The following is a 9674-nucleotide window of genomic DNA, read 5'->3' on the forward strand; positions in this document are numbered from 1 at the left end:
CAACACCCACACAGCCTGCAACATTGCTGAGAAATCAGATGCTTCCTTTAACAATGCCCATTCTGTAGTATAAACTAACAAACTATTCAGAAAATTGAGATTGGGATTAACTTTAATTTGGAACAGAATATTACCTATGTTACAACACATCCACATCTGTAAAAATTAGTCTATACTGACAATATGTCAGTGATCAGGATATAGAATCGATTTGGAGATGACGCATTCTTATCTAGGAAGGGTATAAGATATGTTTCCTTGATGCATCGCTAGAGACCACCTTGAGGGGGAAGATGAACAATAGAGGATGCTCAGTGTTTTGCATAGCAGTCAAGCCTTTGTAAGGTCAAATCCATTGCATAATGAAACCCTCTTTATTGCAGACTGCACTCTTCAAGGCAAATATAAATATTCAGTGGAAGAATGTGTGCACAACATAGAAATTCTTTGATTATTTTCAGAGCAAAACATTCACAAAAGTGGCTTATTGTCAATACAATTTTGGAGACTGCACTGAGGAAATAAAAAACACATTGTCCAGTGCATGTACAAGAACTCACTCTGAAATGATGATCTGAAATAAATCATTCTTGAGTATTGACCTCAGTATATTTCATTCAATAAAAATATGAATAAACAAGCTCCTGGAATTCATATTAAGGGTACTCAAAGGGTTTTATTCAATTCTCCAAACAAGCCAATAGAAAGACCTTCTTTGTAAAGGAAAAATCCTCTCTTTATGCTGGGCATGATCTCTACATTTTTGTGTTCAATAAAATATGTTGTTTTCAAATAAAGCATGCAGCCTTTCATGAAAAAACAAAACCTGACAAACACAGACAAGGTCCATGTTTTAAATGAAAGTGATCACTGAGCTTCATAATTTCTGAACTACACTGTACATTGCAACCTTTTAAAGAGCTAGGGCCAGATTCACCACTTCCCTCCGGTTCCTTTGCACCATGCAGTGATGCAGAGCAACCAGAAACTTGGCTTTTCCAGCCACTTAAAACAAGATACTGTTCTGTACCACTGGAGTAGTTATGCCAGTGAATCTAGTTCCTGTTCCTTTATTTTATACATTCAACTAACAGATTTAAAAACCATACTTAATTGTTTTACAATTATTTTGTAATACTCCTAACAGACATACTGCTTCCTAAGGTGGAGTATTGGGCAAAGATTTCATTACAAATTGGAGTCTTTAGGGATGGATGTCATGCTAATGAAATGAATTGTTGTAAAGGTTTATTGTTTAATTGGGTGGTACTCTTTAGAAGGCTTTAATTCTAACCAGAATACATTGGTGAAGATGGTGCTGTTTTGCCGCTGTCATCATGATCATCACAGTGCTTCAGGTGATAAAAAATAAACTTGGGTGAATATAGTTTCCAGTAAATCACCTCTAAAATGAAACCACTTGATGTCAGCAAACCACCTGGTCACTGACCAGGTGATAGATGTGAAGTGATTACATTATTGCAAAGAGTGGAGATGTGTCCATAGTGTATCAGTCTTGACAAATTTTCAGGTTGTGTTTATTGTGCCCCCCAGTATAGATCAGCTAATTAACAAAGTGGGTGGTCTGGACACATAATGACATGGGAATTGAATCTTGACTTCTGTTCCTGTCACATCTCTAAAACTGTTTCATATAGGAGGGTGGGTGTTTGTGTAGATGTTTTCCTCTGGCCTGTCACATAGAGTGATAGATGTTCATTGTCTCAACTGTTTCTACTTCAGAATATGGGATTGGTTCAGTGTGAGTAGACGTTAGAAAATGTATTGGAAATAAAAAATATAATGCAAGGTCTACTGGGCATATGAGGCATATAATTATGTGTTCAGGAAGACCTTTGGTTTAGAGGTAAAGAAGATTAAATGAATGAGTACAAGATGAAATGTAATCATCCACAACACCTTGAAAGCTACTTCTGACCAAACTAGCTTCCAATTTACTGGAGGTGGACTTTCTTTTAAAAGTGAAAGTGTTTGTGTGTATGTATTGAGTAAATAAGAGGACAAGTAAAGCCTACACCTAGAAAAGCAGTTCTCAAACTTTTATCAGTCTGGACCACATTTTAAAGAGGACATTGTCTCATGGGCTATCTCCCACACATTACTAATTGTGTATACCACATCCCCTCCCATTCACAAATGCAGAACATCCTTGTGGCAACTACTTCCCTTGCTTGCATGGGGAAATAATGATAGATATATTAAATACTTTCCTCTCAGATAGTTACATGACTGTTATTACTGTAACATCTGAGTGCCTCACTGTTTTTAGTGCATTTATGCTCACACAGCTATGAGGCAGGGAAGTACTATTATCCACATTTCACTGATAGCAAACTGAGGCACAGAGAGACTAAGTGATTTGCCCAAGTTCACCCAGGAAGTTTGTGCCAAAGCAGGGACTTCAACCCGAGTATCCCAAGTCCCAGGCAGGGCCGGTGCAAGCCATTAGGCGACCTAGGCAGTCACCTAGGGTGCTGACATTTGGGGGGCGGTGACCGCGGCGGCCGAACATCCAGCCGCCGCAGTCGTCAGCGGTATTTCAGGGGTGGGACCTTTTGCCGCCTCTGTCGGGGGTGCCATTTTTGGGGCGGGGCCTTCTGCCACCTAGAGCGCCAAAAAGGCTGCCGGCGCTCCTGGTCCCAGACTATGTCCTAACTACTGAACCATTCTTCCTCTCTAAAGTATGTTTAGTTTTCTTTTAAAGTAAGTTAGCATCTGTAAATAAAAAGAAAGACCAATGCCATATCTGTAGCCATCTCTCTGCTAACCATCAGCAAGTGTTATGTAGATGACTGGTGGCTAATGCACCACACTTTAAGAAACTGTGTATTAGAATGTATTTGTCTTCATTTCTACACATATGGCTTCCATGAGATTTTTGTGCTGTCTGTTGGATACACAGGCAAGAGCTGTTTTTCTTTAGTTCAACATTAGCTTTTAGGATTCCACAATATATGACCTTCTGAGGTAAAAGCATGCTATACTGCAGCAAAGGGAATATTATGAATATAATGTAAAAGAAAGAAACATCAAAACCAGATAAAGAGGCATATAAAAGGGCATGGCATTTCACTCATTTGTATTGTTATGAAGTCAAACCTCATTCACAGAAATTAGCCGGAGATGTACAGGCTTGGTATTTTTCTCAGATAAAAAACACAGTCTACAAAAGGAGGGAGAGAAAAGCAATTATTTTTGTGAGTATAAACTATCAAATTTGCTAATTTGGACACTAACTTCATTCTGAAGCTTAGCCAGCCTTTAATAATTTAACAAGTAGCCCTGATAATCTGCTACATTGTGCACAGTCATTGTGCCATTTCTAATTAAAATTGACAAACCCCCTGAAACTTGCCCTGGACAAATGTGGTTTAGAATAACTTGAACTAGTTTAACTGTTTGGGAACATTTTTTAAAGAAGAAAACAGAAATGTCAGATGCTTACGAAAATTTAGCAAAGAACACTTTGCTACATAATGAAATACAAACAATGGTTTACAAAACCTTCAGTGTAAGTGAAAACATTTCAATAGCCACATCCCCACTGAGTACATATTAAAGGTATTTTGCATATATTGTGGATGGGGATTCAGTGAAGGAAAGGAGTGTACTGTATGTGGTAAAATGTCCTAGCAGCTGTTTGCCAGGATCCATTGGGTGGAAAAAAAGAATGGGTATGTATGTACCCATGGAGACCTGGGAGATGGGTCGGAAACGAGAGGGAGTGTGGGCTATATTGGCAGAGAGAAAGGAGGGTCAGGACAAAACTGGGAGGAAAGATCAAACCAGTATCTTAGATGCCTATATACAAATGCGAGAAGTATGGGTAATAAGCAGGAAGAACTGGAAGTGCTAATAAATAAATACAACTATGACATTGTTGGCATCACTGAAACTTGGTGGGATAATACACATGATTGGAATGTTGGTGTGGATGGGTACAGCTTGCTCAGGAAGGATAGACAGGGGAAAAAGGGAGGAGGTGTTGCCTTATATATTAAAAATGTACACACTTGGACTGAGGTAGAGATGGACATAGGAGATGGAAGTGCTGAGAGTCTCTGGTTTAGGCTAAAAGGGGTAAAAAACAAGGGAGATGTCATGCTAGGAGTCTACTACAGGCCACCTAACCAGGTGGAAGAGGTGGATGAGGCTTTTTTTAAGCAACTAACAAAATCATCCAAAGCCCAAGATTTGGTGGTGATGGGGGACTTCAACTATCCGGATATATGTTGGGAAAATAACACAGCGGGGCACAGACTATCCAACAAATTCTTGGACTGCATTGCAGACAACTTTTTATTTCAGAAGGTTGAAAAAGCTACTAGGGGGGAAGCTGTTCTAGACTTGATTTTAACAAATAGGGAGGAACTCGTTGAGAATTTGAAAGTAGAAGGCAGCCTGGGTGAAAGTGATCATGAAATCATAGAGTTTGCAATTCTAAGGAAGGGTAGAAGGGAGAACAGCAAAATAGAGACAATGGATTTCAGGAAGGCAGATTTTGGTAAGCTCAGAGAGCTGATAGGTAAGGTCCCATGGGAATCAAGACTGAGGGGAAAAACAACTGAGGAGAGTTGGCAGTTTTTCAAAGGGACACTATTAAGGGCCCAAAAGCAAGCTATTCCGCTGGTTAGGAAAGATAGAAAATGTGGCAAAAGACCACCTTGGCTTAACCACGAGATCTTGCATGATCTAAAAAATAAAAAGGAGTCATATAAAAAATGGAAACTAGGACAGATTACAAAGGATGAATATAGGCAAACAACACAGGAATGCAGGGGCAAGATTAGAAAGGCAAAGGCACAAAATGAGCTCAAACTAGCTACAGGAATAAAGGGAAACAAGAAGACTTTTTATCAATACATTAGAAGCAAGAGGAAGACCAAAGACAGGGTAGGCCTACTGCTTAGTGAAGATGGAGAAACTGTAACAGGAAACTTGGAAATGGCAGAGATGCTTAATGACTTCTTTGTTTCGGTCTTCACCGAGAAGTCTGAAGGAATGCCTAACATAGTGAATGCTAATGGGAAGGGGGTAGGTTTAGCAGATAAAATAAAAAAAGAACAAGTTAAAAATCACTCAGAAAAGTTAGATGCCTGCAAGTCACCAGGGCCTGATGAAATGCATCCTAGAATACTCAAGGAGCTAATAGAGGCGGTATCTGAGCCTCTAGCTATTATCTTTGGAAAATCATGGGAGACGGGAGAGATTCCAGAAGACTGGAAAAGGGCAAATATAGTGCCCATCTATAAAAAGGGAAATAAAAACAACCCAGGAAACCACAGACCAGTTAGTTTAACTTCTGTGCCAGGGAAGATAATGGAGCAAGTAATTAAGGAAATCATCTGCAAACGCTTGGAAGGTGGTAAGGTGATAGGAACAGCCAGCATGGATTTGTAAAGAACAAATCATGTCAAACCAATCTGATAGCTTTCTTTGATAGGATAACGAGCCTTGTGGATAAGGGTGAAGCTGTGGATGTGGTATACCTAGACTTTAGTAAGGCATTTGATACGGTCTCGCATGATATTCTTATCGATAAACTAGGCAAATACAATTTAGATGGGGCTACTATAAGGTGGGTGCATAACTGGCTGGATAACCGTACTCAGAGAGTTGTTATTAACGGTTCCCAATCCTGCTGGAAAGGCATAACGAGTGGGGTTCCGCAGGGGTCTGTTTTGGGACCGGCTTTCTTCAATATCTTCATCAACGACTTAGATATTGGCATAGAAAGTACGCTTATTAAGTTTGCGGATGATACCAAACTGGGAGGGATTGCAACTGCTTTGGAGGACAGGGTCATAATTCAAAATGATCTGGACAAATTGGAGAAATGGTCTGAGTTAAACAGGATGAAGTTTAACAAAGACAAATGCAAAGTGCTCCACTTAGGAAGAAAAAATCAGTTTCACACATACAGAATGGGAAGAGACTGTCTAGGAAGGAGTACGGCAGAAAGGGATCTAGGGGTTATAGTGGACCACAAGCTAAATATGAGTCAACAGTGTGATGCTGTTGCAAAAAAAGCAAACATGATTCTGGGATGTATTAACAGGTGTGTTGTGAGCAAGACACGAGAAGTCATTCTTCCGCTCTACTCTGCTCTGGTTAGGCCTCAGCTGGAGTATTGTGTCCAGTTCTGGGCACCGCATTTCAAAAAAGATGTGGAGAAATTGGAAAGGGTCCAGAGAAGAGCAACAAGAATGATTAAAGGTCTTGAGAACATGACCTATGAAGGAAGGCTGAAAGAATTGGGTTTGTTTAGTTTGGAAAAGAGAAGACTGAGAGGGGACATGATAGCAGTTTTCAGGTATTTAAAAGGGTGTCATAACGAGGAGGGAGAAAACTTGTTCACCTTAGCCTCTAAGGATAGAACAAGAAGCAATGGGTTTAAACTGCAGCAAGGGAGGTCTAGGTTGGACATTAGGAAAAAGTTCCTAACTGTCAGGGTGGTTAAACACTGGAATAGATTGCCTAGGGAGGTTGTGGAATCTCCATCTCTGGAGATATTTAAGAGTAGGTTAGATAAATGTCTATCAGGGATGGTCTAGACAGTATTTGGTCCTGCCATGCGGGCAGGGGACTGGACTCGATGACCTCTGGAGGTCCCTTCCAGTCCTAGAATCTATGAATCTATGGCTAGGTCTACACTACCCGCCTGAATCGGCGGGTAGAAATTGACCTCTCGGGGATCGATTTATCGCGTCCCGTCGGGACGCGACAATCGATCCCCGAATCAACGCTCTTACTCCACCAGCGAAGGTGGGAGTAAGCGCCGTCGACAGGAAGCCGCAGAGGGCTTACATACAGCGGGGTAAGTCGGCTGCGATACGTCGAATTCAGCTACGCTATTTGCGTAGCTGAATTTGCGTATCTTAAATCGACCCCCCCCTGTAGTGAAGACGTAGCCTAAGAATAGTAGATAGAGCTGGGCAGGAAACAGTTTTCATGTCTGGTGCAAAAAAAAAATGAGATTTTGGAAATGAATCAAAATTAGGAAAAATTTCAGTTTAAATCAATCAAAATGGTTAACTTCAAAATATTTTGTTTTGATTTTGACCTTTTTTATTTTTAGTATTATAATTACTTCTATTATTATAATACTAATCTATACTGCTTCCAAACAAAAAGTTATTTCAAACCAAAAAACCTGAATTTTTTCATTTAGAAAATTTTAAAACTTTTTTTTTGAGTTGAGAAATTCTGCCAAACTGACCTTTTCCTGAAAAAAGGTTCATTTTTGATTAATCAACTTTTTAAAAAATGTTTTGTCACAAAATTCCTGAGCAGTTGTAATATTCATGTATGTCTGTAATGTGTTGATATCTGTATAATACAATGAAACAGTATACTAAACGGCTAGGTATTTATATTTGGCCGATTCTCTCTGAAAGACGCTATCATTATGGGGCTAAGTTTTATGCATATTAGCAATGTATGTTCTATTTCCATGTTATGTAAACTCTATCAGGCTTGAGGTCTTGCTGAACAAAATCATATGCAAAAGACACAGGATTATTAACTCATCATTACAAGTAAGTCTAGAACTGATGGTCTAGATAATGGTCTCACTCCTCTCTGTACCAAAAGGTATTTCAACAGGCACTGACAGGACAAGGAGGATCCATTTTGTCTGTCTCTATGCTAGAGGTTCAGCTGAGTATGACACATGAAGCAAGATGCCAAGATGGTGCATGCTCTGTTCTCATGAAGTGTTTGAGGATTTTAGCTGATATCTCTAGCAAGATTTACTGAAGAACACAGAAAAAAGAAATGGAAATTGTTGACAGTTTATAACTTGGGTTTTTAGGGTTTTTAGGGTTATAACAAAAATCACCTCTTTTATCCCATGTCTATTTCTTTGCCAAATTTCAAAGTTCCTGCTGCAAAACCTGGAGGTGCTAGAGCTTCTAAAAAAGTGACCAGAAGCATTTTTATAATGGACAACATTAGACAACTTAAATGTAAGGTTTGTTAATCCTTCCCCTAAGTTTAGCTATGCAAATGCTCTAAAACAATAGGACTAATGGTGACTGTAATATATACAACTTGAGATGCTTCAGTCTACAGCTATGCATTGAAGATACCTTATTAGAACAGCCCACCATTGCAAACGTGGTCCTAGTCAACTGAAAGCTAGTTGTGCAACTCAAGTAATTCATTTTAAAACCTCTACCTCTATTTTTGAGGAAGATGACAGTTCAAGTGACACCTTATCCCTCATGATGAGTAAATGCATTTTTAACATCAACCCTCCAATAATTTGAGAATCATAACACTGCAAACATACAGAAGAGCCAGTTTGAGAAACAGACAAAATTGTTCTAAGTTTCTCATATATATACATTTTATATAAAGACACAAAATTATTTTAAGCAACAGAGGGTCCTGTGGCACTTTTAAGACTAACAGAAGTATTGGGAGCATAAGCTTTCGTGGGTAAGAACCTCACTTCTTCAGATGCAAGTAATGGAAATCTCCAGAGGCAGGTATAAATCAGTATGGAGATAACGAGGTTAGTTCAATCAGGGAGGGTGAGGTGCTCTGCTAGCAGTTGAGGTGTGAACACCAAGGGAGGAGAAACTGCTTCTGTAGTTGGATAGCCATTCACAAAATTATTTTAGTTCCCTGTAGAGTGTAGGTACCTAGATTATGTATATGAAGGCACAACACTATTTCTCACATTTGGCAATATGTAATTCTTGAAAGAGTTTCACTCTTTAAAGATGATTCCCAAATGGAATCTTTGAGCTTTCTGAATTTGAAAGAGAGGTTGGAAATTCTGATCACGGACCAACCATTTTCCTTTCTTGTGTTCCATAGAATGGCTCTTTAAGGAAAAAGGAAAATAATTTCCCATGATCTTTAGATTTCTTTGGGTTCGAAGGTCTTGGCTCTCCCATTTATACTCTTAACTCTATTAAACTGTACAATTTCTGATGAGTCTATATCATTTTATTTAAGCTGAACAACTGGATTTTAATTAATAAAAGATAAACTAAACATATAACCTATGAGTATTATACATTGTTTATTTTATAATTTGATGTTTTATGTTGTAATTCCTGTGGATACAGGAGTTCTACAAATACACTTAGTAGAAATTATTTAGAGGAATGGTTTTGTATGAATTGGATCATTTTTACCTGAGAAATGTACAATGGTAACTAACCATATTTGAAGAATAATTGAAACTATATTGAGAGAAATGGTGAAAATAATTATTTATAATCTAATATAAATTTTAGGCATTAGATTCAATGCAACCCCTGAATAATCTACACTGCTTCTCTGTACTCTATGGTGCAAGGTGGCTTTTTAGGTGCCAAAACAGAGAAAAAATAAAATACAAAAGAGCCATCACTAAAAGGTAGATCTTCTATCACTTACACCAAGGACCTTGTGGAGATCAGCTGAGTTGCTGTCCACATAGATGGACTTCTCTACTAAGGATGTATTTGATAGACTTTGCACTGCCCCAACCCTACATGGATGTCTTCCATGTAGGACACTACACACTATAAGCAAATAAATTCTATACAATATAAGCAAAACATAATGGATTACATGTTACCAAATGTGAGAAACAGTGCTGTGCCTTCATATATATAATCTATGTAACTACATTCTAATAGAACCAAATCAATGTT

The sequence above is a fragment of the Emys orbicularis genome, chromosome 2 (assembly GCF_028017835.1).
Source record: "Emys orbicularis isolate rEmyOrb1 chromosome 2, rEmyOrb1.hap1, whole genome shotgun sequence".
In the NCBI taxonomy this organism is placed as follows: domain Eukaryota; kingdom Metazoa; phylum Chordata; order Testudines; family Emydidae; genus Emys; species Emys orbicularis.